The 13,402-nt window shown below is 44.5% G+C and overlaps 1 long non-coding RNA gene across 1 annotated transcript in view; it reads left to right on the forward strand.

The window, feature by feature from the left end:
• LOC137533087 (uncharacterized) overlaps positions 1 to 12,596 on the forward strand; it is an 84,515-nt gene extending 71,919 nt beyond the window's left edge. The window contains exon 3 of the long non-coding RNA XR_011024135.1: positions 12,524 to 12,596. This is a non-coding gene — a long non-coding RNA (uncharacterized lncRNA). The remainder of the gene's footprint in view (positions 1 to 12,523) is intronic.
• The last annotated feature ends 806 nt before the right edge of the window (positions 12,597 to 13,402 follow it).

Below are 13,402 nucleotides of genomic sequence, written 5' to 3' on the forward strand. Positions count from 1 at the left end.
CATCCACAACCATGTTGTTGATACCTTTGCATTAGATATGAAGATGATCCCTTGGCTTACATTATCTAAAGAGATGAGTTTCACAATAGGCATCGTGTGTGGGACTGAACTTTATTACACAAGGACAAGATGCTTTGCAGATAAGCTTATAAGTAAGGCCATTTCAATCATGCGTTTATGCAAAACCTATCAAGCACGTACTCCGCACCTGCTGGGGTGATAAAGTAAATACGCTGTACATAAATATTCAGAGTCTGAAATGTTAAAACGAGTTTAAGTAAACATCTACCACAATCCATAATTAGAGTGGAGTGAAGATCTAAAACTCACTCTGACTGGGCATCATTATATCACCTCCACTAGCTCCCTCTAGGCTGAGGATCCAGATGGCAAAGGAGGAAGGTGAGGGAGCGATCAACCTGGAGGGGGCTGGAGGAAGCCCCAGGTAAGTATAATTTTTATTAGAAAAATATTTTATTGGCACAATAACCATACACATATTACAACATTTGGTCATATAAAGGCACTGCAACCAGTTTCATGCCATTTTTGAAAAATAAACAGCTTAGTAGTTGAGCTTAGTAGTTAAAAGTTGACTGCAATTAGTGACAATCGCATCAGATTATTATTTCTTGAACTTAATTAAATTAACAAAAAGAAGAGAAAAAAACAAACAAACAAAAAAACAAATAAAGTTTATAACCCCCAATCTCAGGTGGCTGGATACTGGTTAAAGAGTAACTGTCGGGCATTAAATAAAAAATCGATTCTTTCTTTTTACCTGGAAAAAAACAACACAACGCTCATCCAACAACACCCTAAAAAGAAGAAAACGTAAGAGAAAAGGTGAATTGAAAAAGGGCCTATGGTCCACATCCAATTCACTTTCTCTTAAATGGAACCTAAACTGAGAAGGATATGGATTTTTCCTTTTAAACTAATACCAGTTCCTGACTCTCCTGCTGATCCTGTGTCTCTAATACTTTTAGCCACAGCCCCTGAACAAGCATGCAGATCAGGTGCTCTGACTGAAGTCAGACTGGATTAGCTGCATGCTGGTTTCAGGTGTGTGATTCAACCTCTACTACAGCCACAGAGATTAGCAGGACTGCCAGGCAACTGGTATTGTTAAAAAGAAACATCCATATCCCTCTCAGTAAAGGTTCCCTTTAAGCTTTCACTTAGGAGATCATTTTTCATCTTCCATTTAATAGAACTCTAAATGCATTTCGAGTCTATGGACTTGAGAAAACATGTTCTCGTCACATTTTCACTAGTTGCACTGATATCTATGGGCAAGAGAAAACATATTGTCTCCCAATTTTTTGACAAATACATTTAAGTCAATGGGCACGACAAAACACATTTTACCCAAATGATGAATCAATGTGAAATATTGCATAGTAATTTAGCATTTTGCATCGGAATTCACAGTTTTCGCAGCAAAATTCAAGCTCCCCTTAGGGGAGACTGGTATAAACCCTAAGGGGTTACATGTGAAGTTACTTGGAAGCCCCCTATGTGCAATAAGTATTGGGGTAGATTAGTGCCCTTTACCCATTCCAACCTGTATTATTGCAACAAGAAGGCAACCAGCGGGTAATGTTGGCAATGTAACAGGTCCAGAGAAGCTTGTGTGCTCTAGACCATATGTGCAGCAATAAGAACAGTCCTGAGAGGAGTAAAGGTCTGGCACTACAAGCTGTGTATAAGTTGTGGTAGATACATTTTGCAAGCATGTACACAAAATGGCATAGTAAGTTACAGTGCACTTATCATCAGTGGCGGAGGGATCACCATAGCAGCCATAGCGGCTGCTATGGGGCCCATAGTAAAGGGGAGCCCAGAGGCAATGGCTAGCGGCATTTTTGGGGTCTTCAGTGATCCCCCAGAGGTGCAGAATAAGGCAAGCAAGTCAAAAGAGATAAGTTAGATATTTGGGGCTACCTATTACTGTGGGGAACCTCTGGCTACCTATACTGGGTGGGGGAGGGGGGTGCTATCTAATCTTGGAATCCTCTCCGACTAACCAATCCGGGGGGGGGGGGGGGATTCCTAACACTGTGACACCTCTTACTACTTATACTGGGGGGGGGGGGGGTGCGTATCTATTGTTTGAGGCTCCTCTGCTGACTTCTCATACTGGGAGGCTACCTAATACTGGGTGTACCACTGGCCAACTTTAGTGGTGAGCACTTCTGACTAGTTATACTGGGGGACTGCCTAATACAAGGGGTACCTCTGGTCACCAATAGGGGGATGCATAATTCTGAGGGACACCTCAAGCTACATAAAACTGGTGTGTGTGTGGTGTGTGTGTGTGTGTGTGTGGGGGGGGGGGGGGGGCAGGGAAAAAAGGTGCCTTGTAATGTTTGCGTATTGTGCCCCATGGTTTCTAGCTACGCTGCTGCTTATCTTCACTGATGCTCTGGATACAGGGTGCTGGTAGTGGGCGCTGAGGGGGTGGACGGTCTGATGACCATTTCACAACCTAGCTTCTTCTGAGGCTAGAGTGCACCAACCTGTATTATACAGCAAAGCACAGTGCACTTAGTCTCGTACTCTTCCACACAATACATTTAGGCATACCTCCCAACTTTTTGAGATGAGAAAGAGGGACACTTAAGCCACGCCCCTGTCACACCCCTGGTCATGCCCCTGGCACACCCATAGTCATACATATCATAAAGATTTCATAAGAAAAATATGTTGTTTTATTATTCAAACCACACCGGTCCTTCCTATCCTGATTCTTTTTCCTTAACATATTAACAGTTTAAAATTAGTAATATATCAATTTAAAGGATGGGAATAAAGTTTAGAGTCAATCAAACACATTTTTAGTAGATAAATAGATATATTTACATAGAAAGAGGAACAAAGTCCTGAAAGAGGGACAAGTGAGGAGGAAAGAGGGACAGAGGTACTGAGCTCCCAAAGAGGGACTGTCCCTCCAAAAGAGGGACAGTTGGGAGATTTGCAGTTAGGATATCCAATCTGTATAGCTTTGTTGTACCCTCCTATATGTATCTACAGCCTTATTTGTTTGACAACAGACTTATTATGCCTCAGTAACAAGTGTCAGTGTATGGCGGAGGTCACACACATCTTCACAGAAATGTGAGTGGCCGCAGTGTGCAGAGACATTCCTTCACCATTCACAGCCAGAGATAAAAGTGCTTGCTACACACTCTGCACCCTTCACATCCTGCTGCTTCTTCCAATAACAGACAAGCTGAGTAATTTTAGCCTCATCAGGGTTATCATAAGGCAGGTGTTAGCTGACAGCTTGGCCTAAACCGCTCACTTCACAGACCCCCCGGGGCTACACAGAGCTGACCCTGTGCGGCACCCTAGCTGTTTTCTGAAGAGATGTTTTCCTAGTTCCTCTGTGCTATCTTCATCTCACACAGCAAACTTCCCATGTCTCCCCTGGACAGCACTTTTACAAGCGTAAGGTTACACAAACATCACCCTGGAACACAGGGCTGGCTATACACGACCAAATAAGTCTACCTCATGTTTTGCAGGCCAGTTAAGGCATGTTGCTGGCCAAATCCGTCTACTATAAATGTTCCATGGATGGATTTATGAAGATCACTGCAGAGGAAACTAGAGCAAAGTAAGGACTACTTCCCAGTGCAATTAGGTTTAAAGAGCAACTTAAACCCAGGATTAAACTTTATTCCAGTCAGAAGCTGAAACCTCATTTCCCAAGAGAAATCTTTACCTTTTCTAGAATAGATCATCAGGGACATCTGTATGGCTGATATTGTGGTAAAACCCCTCCCACAGTGTGACGTCATGACCAAGGTTCTGACAATTTTGCTGTCTGTGAACCTTGTTGCATTGTGGGAAACAACAGCTTTTTCCAACTGCCAAGCAAGCAGTATCTCCCTCTGTGCTTAGAACTCTCAGTAACGAACATTCCGTACAGACCACCTGGCAGAACTAAAGATGTCACCACCAGTGATACATTTCAGAATGTAAATCAGGTAGAGGAAAAATGTTACAATGGGCAGGGCAAACACTGACTAAATAATCAATAAATGAAATTGTAGAAAATAAGCCATTTTATTACTAGTAGACCTAAGCCCATTTAAAAACGGGCTCTAGGTCTCTCTCTCACCGCCACCACCGCCGCATGTCAGTGCGGATGCACGCGCACACTCACCATGCACGTCCCAGCACACACCCGGCCCCTCCAGTCCCAAAGGCACATGCACATTAGCGCAAGCGCACGGACCCAGGGACTCAGAGACAGGTGTACGCAGGGACACTTGTCCATTATTATATAGGATGTTATTTTCACTACAGTTCTTATTTTCACTTTTGAAAGAAAGAGCGGGAAACATTGGGGCCTGTTTATAAAAGTGCGGAAAAATTCCATATATAACTTATCTTTTTCTTTGCTCATCTTTCTATAAGATTATAAAATAATTCATATTTTTTGGTTGGCTTGGGTATATTATAACTAAACTAAATAGGAGATAACTAACCAAAAAGCGATGAACAGGTATTTAAGGAATTTCACTCTCGTCCCACTTTCCACATAGGCATTCTATGAAAGGAGAGAAAACCTTTTCTGTTATGTTTTTCAGGTACATAAGGGCCCTGACACACCAGAGAGGGTCCTTTTAGTTTTTTGAAAAATGCTTCCATTGACTTACATTAACATTGCGGCAAAATAGCTGCAATGGCGTTTTTTTTTTTTGTCAATGGAAGTGGTTTTCTAAAAACAAAACGGCCCACAAAACGCTCTTCAGTGTGCCAGGGCCCTTCGTTTGTTTACTTTGTATAACTCTGCAGCTATGTATGAAAAATTCATGAAAAATGTGTATTTTGGTTAACAGAGGTCTATAAAATTGCTTGTATTTATTGCTAAATATTTGTGGAGATTGCCTCCTTGCAGCCTTATAAATAGGGATAGGACATGCAATGCCAAAAAATGGATTTAGGGGCAGAATTTTCAAACTTGCCTGGGGGTCTTAACTGAAAGTCGAAAAAGACAAAAGAAATACCGAGAGCCCAATATAGTGTAGTATGCAAAACAAGGGGTTGGAAATGAAAAGTATATAATGTATATACTCACAAACGTGGGTTACCGCCTAGGCAACCACTGTATAGGAAGGTGAGGAGATTAGACCTGTCCTCACTCAGAATTAAAAGTCGGTCTCTGTAGATAAAGAAGAATGGGGATCAAACCCTCCACCAGGGGTGAATATTGATAAGGTAAGAGTGAACAGAGAAGCCAGCAGGATAAAAGGTTCTAAAAGGCTTAAAATCCCTCAGGAGGTGGTGGTGGACTCGCCTCCCCGAAGCAGACATGATACCGTCAGTTTTATGACAGCAGGTTTATTAATATACTCCAAAACAAACAGTGCAACGCGTTTCACGGGTATGTTCCCGCTTACTCAGGCAATAAACAGATAGGAGTACACAGTATAGTCTCAAGGTCACGAATAGCGCTATTTTCAAGGAGAAGCACACACTATCACACTGGAGTCTCAGCCAAGGTTGCCACAAACAATTGCCAAGTATAGTATAGAACTGACAAGTATAGAACGTGTACACACCTTGAGCTGCGGTGCAATGCGGCTACATAGCTGCATCGCACTGAGGCCGAACTGTAAGGGCCCAATTCCACTTTGAAGTGATGCAAGTGCGGCTACCTAGCCACCCACAAAGCATCACTTCCGCCTGTAGTCGCATCACTTCCACATCTCCTGATGCAGAAGTGACTGGAAGAGATGGGATGCGGCCATGCTAGAATCTGCAGCATGGATACCCGCGGTGCGATGCGGCTATGTAGCAGCATCGCACCGCGTACAGTGGAAACGAGCCCTAACTGATGCATGGCAATGGAACAGCTTTCATTGCGTGCTGGCTATGTGGAGTGGTGTGGAGCGATCCGACAGATTCTGGTACCCACATCTCCTCACATCCACTTCCCATCTCCTCCAGTCACTTCCACATCAGGAGATGCGGAAGTGATGCGACTACAAGCGTAAGTGATGCAATGCGGCTAAGTAGCCGCACTCGCATCACTTCAAAGTGGAAATGGGCCCTAAAGGTTTTGCAATATAGCTTTAATTCTGTTAAATGCAATTATAAAAAATGTGCTGTAAATTAACACAGATTGGTGCTAGTTTGTTTATCTAACTGTGACTAGCATAAACAAGACGTTACAACAGCAGTGTTTAAACAACATAATAAGGCCCCAGGAGGAGCACAGTACTTGGCACAGCCTACTGTATCTGTGATAAATGCTGTGTGTACATACTTGCAGAGTATCTTCCTCCAGCTCCTCTTACATTCTTATGTTGAAAATAAAATATCCATTCACATTAGATAGCATTAACCATCTTATGTGGGGGACACGATCCTCGGGAATTTACAGGGATGCAGAGGCGTATCTACAGGGGTACAGGTATGGCATATGCCATGGGCGCCTCATACTGGGGGAGGGGGGGGGGCTGCACCATAGTATTCATGGTGTTTTCCAGGTAGATTCTAGTTTTTATATGAGGGACATTCTTCTGCCTGTTTACATTTTGGGGGCGACAAGTTGCCTGATTGTTACTTGGGAGGTATTTACAGGCTGGCCTATAGCCATACTTCACTCTTACAGGACATGCTTCATGTCAACTTGGACACAACCTATTCCACAAAACAACTTTATTTCTTTGGATGGTGCCCCCCTTTTCTTCTCTTCCGCAGGGCGAATTTCAGTGTTAGACAGTGTTTTCCCTAGACACCCCTCTGCAGGGATGTTTGTGTCATGTGAGGTCAACAATTTCCGGTATCTTAATTATAATGAGGGAAAAGGTAGATGGCAAACTTTTTAGAGGTTGAGTGGCCAAACTGCAACCCAAAACCCACTTATTTATCACAGGGTGCCAACACAGCAATTAAAACTGAACACTAAGTGTCAGGCTTGTCTGGTCAATAACCACAGTTCAAGCTGTATGCTCATATGACTGACCCAGAGCCCAGTCCGCAACACCTGTGCAAACTCCTGTCAGTCCAGGCAGAGTTCATACAAATCGGTATCCAAGCAGAGGTCAATCCAGGCGGCAAGACAGCGTAGTCGAGGTACAAGGCAATAGTCGGCAACAGGAATCAGTCAGAGGTTAAGCGTGGTCAGGATACAAAGCAATAGTCGGCAACAGGAATCGATCAGAAGTTAAGCGTAGTCAGGATACAAGGCAATAGTCAGCAACAGGAATCAATCAGACAGTGAGTGCTACCCAGCAAAAAACCAAAGCTAATGCTATCACGGGCGATGACTGAGGGCGCTCACCAGGTTTAAATACTAGAACTAAACAATCAACAGAAAGCAGAAAACAAACCAATAGAATTCTATCAGCTGACACACAAGCAGGGAAGTTAGTGTCACTGTTTACATCGGTGGAGCGCGTACTGAGAGCACGTCCTCCGCCTGACCAATGAGCTTTGAGAAGCCTTTTGTGCTCCAGTGCCGTCAGCGGCTTACCGAGACCGGGAAGTCGGAGCTGCAGCTCGAGTCTCAGCATTCCTCCGCTGGTGTACACCGGCAGATCTTACACTAAGGTTTTAGTTTAGAAAAAAAAACAATGGGATGGCCACTAGGCCAGCTTTGGGACCAAAGGGGTTTATGGTAACCGCACTGTTTATGAAGGTGGGAAGGAATGGTGGCCACATTTGTTTTGGGAAGAGGATTACTGAGTTGCTGCTCCTTGCACTAAACAGGCCTCCAGTTGTTTGAATACCATGCCTCGTCCCTGAGATTGTGTGGTAGGCCAGCACCAATCACACCCTACTCTACCTGCTTCCTATCTCAAAATTTGCTGTGTCACATCCCACTGGGTTGCACCTCCTCCATCTTTAAGGATTCAAGCCACAACCTCTACTAAAGCAGTAATACGTGTACGCCACACTTTTTTTTGCCCCTGGGGGTTGTAGCCAATTCATAAGGCTGACCTGTAATAGTTTGTCCTAGCTCACTGTCCTAGTCAAAGCCCTTCTTAAACAATACTAAGGGAGGATTGTCTGGAAATTGTTGCATCTCAAGATTGAGTCTTAATCAGCTATTTGGTAAGAATCTGCCTTTTTCGGTGGGTAGGGTGACGAATGTTCTGTATTGAAGAAGGCCTGGAAAAAACATTTCTATCTGTTTTCAGTGAATAATTGTTGGTAATAGGTAAATAAAAGCAAAATAAGCTGTTTGATGCCAGGAAACCATGTTCATGGTGAAAATTGTTGTATTCTTTTTGCTCTCTGGTGAGCGGCCCCCAGGTCTCTTCCCAGCTAATGGTGTTCCCCCGGAGCCCCTGGAGAGTACTTTTGGCCGTGGAGCAAAGTCATCTGTCAGTCTGGTGAGCTCCCTCCAGTCCTTCTGACTTCATCTTCCTAGTGCCTCTTCTTACAGACCTGGTGACATGTTATGTGCTGCCAGGTCTTTGAGAACAGGTTTCGGGGAGATTAGGACAGAAGGATACAGGAGGGAGCACATAGGACAGATGGGTGAGTTTGCTTTGATGTCGCAAGTACTCTGCAGGGGTCCCGTGAGAACACTGTTGTTTGTTTGATCATATTCGGATGGGAAGTTCATTTAAATTACAATAAAATGTCACTGTCCGTACTTCCCATCCTTTTTGGACAGGCATCCCTCCAAAAAGGTGCTCATTGCCACAATCCTTAAAGAGACTCCGTAACAAAAATTGCATCCTGTTTTTTATCATCCTACAAGTTCCAAAAGCTATTCTAATGTGTTCTGGCTTACTGCAGCACTTTGTACTATCACAGTCTCTGTAATAAATCAATGTATCTTTCCCTTGTCAGACTTGTCAGCCTGTGTCTGGAAGGCTGCCAAGTTCTTCAGTGTTGTGGTTCTGCTATGCACTCCCCCCTCAGGGGGGAAAGAAACACACAAATGATCTCTTGAGATTCAAAAGGAATGCTGTATACAGCCTGCTTGTGTATGGATGTATTTTCTATGTGTGGACATACTGTACATCAACCTACTTCCTGTTTTGGTGGCCATTTTGTTTGTTTATAAACAAACTTTTTAAAACTGTTTTTAACCACTTTTAATGCGGCGGGGAGCCTCGAAATTGTGACAGAGGGTAATAGGAGATGTCCCTTAACGCACTGGTATGTTTACTTTTGTGCGATTTTAACAATACAGATTCTCTTTAATGCGCATGTGCGCACCGTGGTACAGACAGGTAACTGAGCTAGAGGGATTTCCAGGCCTCCTACTCTGTCTCTACCTCTCTCTCTTTCCCCCTCCCTCCAATCAGTAAGCTTCTTTTGCACACGGCACCTCTCTCCCACCAACAAAAAAGTGAGAGGCAGCTGAGTGAGCCCACTCACACTTCCCTGTACACAGTGGATTAGCTAAGGGGCTTTGGGCCTCAGTGCAAGTTTTACATTGCGCCCTCCAACCACTCTATACATAGCAATTCATATGGTGCACCAAAACCTGCCAAGGACATCCGCAGTATTAGAAGTGCAGGAAGGGGATGGGGAACCGTTTGTTAATGATTATCACTATAAAAAGTATCTGTAGAAGTAATCATTACCAGAACAGGACCAATGAACAGTTAATACTGCCATTGAGGGAGGGCCCCTCTGGCCCCTGGGAGGGAGAGACCTGGGGGCCCATCAGCCAGGTCTGGAGGGGGAATAGTAATTAATGCCACCGGGACTTTGCAGGAGCAGAGTGAGACGTTTTTCGGCTACACCCTGCGTCCAAATCTCCCAGCGCCTTAATTACATGTACACAGCAGGCTCACCAATTGTTACTGGCTGGCCGAAGCTGGGCGCCGTCATTGCAGCAATGTTATGCTGGGCGGGGCGCTTAATGGTAATTTGGTGCTCCGGCAGTTGCCAGACTCCGAATTGCATCTCCCTCCGAAATTGTGACTACTTGGAGGGGGAATAGTATTTAATGCTGTCAAGGAGTTTAGCGGCAGAAGGAAGAGACGTTATTCTGCCCGGCACCCAAATAAGATGTACTCCTAGTACTGCTAGCTGTCTGTCTGTTCTTACGTCGGCATCAAGGATCTCTGCACGCATGCCGCTGTCCAAGTCCCTGAATCCATGAAATTCTGAATTTGTTGGAATGTCGTGCAAAAATTTTACACAGATTCAGAATTTGGCAATTGCAACCATCCCTATAAGGGAGCGAGGACAATGGAGTGACGCACAAGCAAGCAGATTCCAATGGGCGTGTAAGTGACAACAATACAGTACACTTTTTTGTTGGTTTTGCTTTGAGATCCAGCATGCTGGATTGCTAAATGTGGTCTTATATCTGTACCAGATCTTAGCTGAAGCCTTGCAGAATGAACATCTTGGCTGATTGTTTTGTAGTGTGTATAAAGCTACATACACACGGGCTACAACTGTCGCCGCAACCACGTGGCACGCGCGTGTTGCGGCGACAGGTCGCCCGTGTGTATGGTGTGCGCACCCTGAACAGTCGCTACTCAGAGCTGTCACCGGGCGATTGGCACGGCCAATCGCCTGGCGACAGTTGCCGCCGCAACTTCGCTGCAACTGTCGTTAGTCCGCGTGTGTATGCGGACTAGCAACAGCAACCCATAGGCAATACACGGAGGTTTCCGGGGGGGGGGGGGGGGGGGGGGGGGGAGGAACGTCGGCGACAGCTTCCGTTGCATCGCTAATCCCTCTTCCGCCGTGTGTATGCGGAGGGACCTGGCGACGAGTTGTCGCCGATCTGTCGCACACACGCTCCCGTGTGCTAGTGACCAGCTACATTTGTAGCTCATGTGTACCCACCATTAGAATCAGTAGGGTATTGTACTGTGTGTTTGCCATCAGTAAAAGAAAGAAGTTTTGAATCAGGATGATACCACTTATTATTGGCTAACTTAGAGACGATTAAACAGTAAGCTTTCAGCTAATAATAAGCCTTCACATGATATGGAGGAACCCAGTTCGACGAAGGCTTATTATTAGCCGAAAGCTTACTGTTTATTCATCTCTAAGTTCACCAATAAATGGTATCATCCTGATTCAAAACTTCTTGCTCAGGGGCGTAGCAATAGGGGGTGCAGAGGTAGCGACCGCATCGGGGCCCTTGGGCCAGAGGGGCCCCAAAGGGCCCTCCCTCAAATACAGTATTAGCTCTCTATTGGTCCTGTGCTCATAATAATCACTTTTATAGATACTTTGAATAGTGGTAATCATTAACAAACTGTTCCCCATCCCCTTCTTGCACCTCTGACACTGTAGTTGACATTGGCAGGTTTTGGTGCGCTGTAGCAATTGTTATGTATAGAGTGCTTGGGGGGGCCCATTGTAAAACTTGCATCGGGGCCCACAGCTCCTTAGCTACGCCACTGTTCTTGCTAGTGTGTGTATGAGACTTTAGAAAACTTACACGGAAACTAATTACAAGGTAATTCCCAGCAGAGCTGATCCAGGGATTTTATCTGACTAAGGCTTAGATTCGGGAAGGAACTTGTTCCCTTAGGAGGTTATTTGGCCAAGCCTTGTAGGGGTTTGTTGCCTTCCTCTGGATCCACTGGAATATGTGAGGATGCAGGACAGAAATGTATCTAATTTTTACTTATATATTTTCTCCTGGTGGAACTTGATTGATGGATGTCTTTATTAAACAAACTATGTAACTATTAATCTGAAATGATACCCGAGTTAAAAATAAAGAGTATTCTTTTACTTACCTTGTAGCTTCTTCCAGCTTCTGTAGTCTTGTAGGTTACTCTCTATCTGGTCCTCTTCCTTGATCCGTTGTGTGGCCTGATAAAGTGTGCAACTTCACTGCAGCTAAATCGCACTCTACTGCACATGCCCTGGCTCGGTGGCGCGCCTCTCTGGGCTGGGAGAATGCTGCGCATGCATGGTTACAAGTCTTAACATACTGTGCATGTACAGAAATGTTCCTGGCTACAGGAGTGCGATCAAGGTGATCAAAGAGGCTAACCCCAGGGCCAGCGCATGCGCAGTAGTGTGTGACTTAGCTTGCCATGCACTTTATGGGCCTGCACAGTCAGATCATGAAGGAGGACCAGGAGGACAGTGAGAGACCTGCAAGACTACTGGGCTTGAAGACGCCCCAGGTAAGTAAAAGATCACTCTTTATTCCCTTTAAGTCTTACTAGGAGGTGGTCTGTCAAAATAAAGATCATTTTCTTTCTCCAAATCACTCCGGTTCTCTGCAAAGCCAGGTTTGGGTGGCGGTATATTCACCACTAGCTTAACACTAGCTGCTACAAATTTAACTTGACCAAATTTTGTTGAAAATGAAGTCCAGACCTGGACAGTAAAACCGGTTTCCCTAGACCTCAGAAAGCAGCACAAGTTTGATCAGCCCTGGAATGTCACACGCGGGAATGGAAAATTCTTTTAAATCTGTCCAGACCCCCAATAAAATATGCAGCAGACATAAGAATAAAGTTTTAGAAGTCCCAGGAGTCATACTAGGAGATTTTATTTATTTTTTTCTGCTTTTGTTTGGGAGATTCTCAATGATACCTTCATTTCCTTCCAGTGTTCTGGCTGATGAGGATTTCCCCTGGAAAGATTAAAGAGGCAATGAAAGCTGATGCGGTAGAAACAAAAACGCCTTAAAAAGTTGTGATTTAAGATGGTCAGATTCTCCTACATGGTGGCCCTGGCCCATTATACTTTTCTGCAAACAGAAAAAAATGAATAGTTACGATGAACACTCATTGCAACATAATGTTATGGCTAATTAAATAAATGTCCTATAACATATAAAAGTTAAGAAATTCCTTAAAATGCGTCATTAGTCATTCAGAATACCGAAGCAGCTTTGGTTGACCCAAAACTACTAGGAAAGTATGAGGGACTAAAAGACACCGAAAAACCCTCCTACTAAATAGCAATACTTAGGGCTTGATTCATAAAAGGGTGCTAAGTGTTAGCACACCTGTGAAAAGCCAGTTAGGACGCGAAAACGCCAGCTTCGCGCGTTAAAATGCGCTCAAAAGTTTACGCACGTAAAGTTTTACGCATCGCCTGTTAAGTTTGATGCGCCAAAACGTTGCATCGGGTACGACCAAAACGTCGCATTGGATGCGCCTAAAATGCTGCACCAGCTTTTGCGCGCGATCTGTACCAGCTTTGGACTTGCAAACTGCTTAGCACCCTAGTTTGCATGTCCAAAGCTTTTAGGCGTGCTAACTAGGTTAGCACCCTTTTGTGAATTGAGCCCTTAGTGCGGTTTGCCTTAAAACAGAAGATATTTGCAATAATTCAGCTTTAAGTGAGCGACTGTGGTCTCCCACAATGCACCACTACTGAATATGCAAATTATCTCTTTATGCCCCTGAGGCCAGGCTTACATATTTATGCCCCTGAGGCCAGGCTTACATCCAGAACTGCTGGTGTATAGCAAACCTACTGT

Source organism: Hyperolius riggenbachi, chromosome 9 (assembly GCF_040937935.1).
Source record: "Hyperolius riggenbachi isolate aHypRig1 chromosome 9, aHypRig1.pri, whole genome shotgun sequence".
Lineage (NCBI taxonomy): Eukaryota > Metazoa > Chordata > Amphibia > Anura > Hyperoliidae > Hyperolius > Hyperolius riggenbachi.